Genomic DNA, 299 nt, shown 5'->3' on the forward strand with positions numbered 1-299 from the left:
ATTTAGGAACTCCCTGTCCACAAAGAAACTGACAACAGTCGTCCACAAATTTAATCTATTTCAAGCTTTAAATTAATCAAAAATTGAAATACTTTGAAAAGGAGTTATTCAAGGATTTAAAAGAAAGGTTGTTTGCGGGGTGCAGGGACTAAGAGCACCCCTTCGCGAATAAACCAGCTCCCTTTATAATTCGATTTTTATAAATATAATCAAAAGTCACAATTTAGCTAATTTATAGCTTATATTTCTTTTTAGGGAAAATCCATGAAGGTTGGGCCACATTTCCCCTCCCCCCCCCC

This window comes from Eurytemora carolleeae, unplaced genomic scaffold (assembly GCF_000591075.1).
Source record: "Eurytemora carolleeae unplaced genomic scaffold, Eaff_2.0 scaffold2699, whole genome shotgun sequence".
Classification (NCBI taxonomy): domain Eukaryota; kingdom Metazoa; phylum Arthropoda; class Copepoda; order Calanoida; family Temoridae; genus Eurytemora; species Eurytemora carolleeae.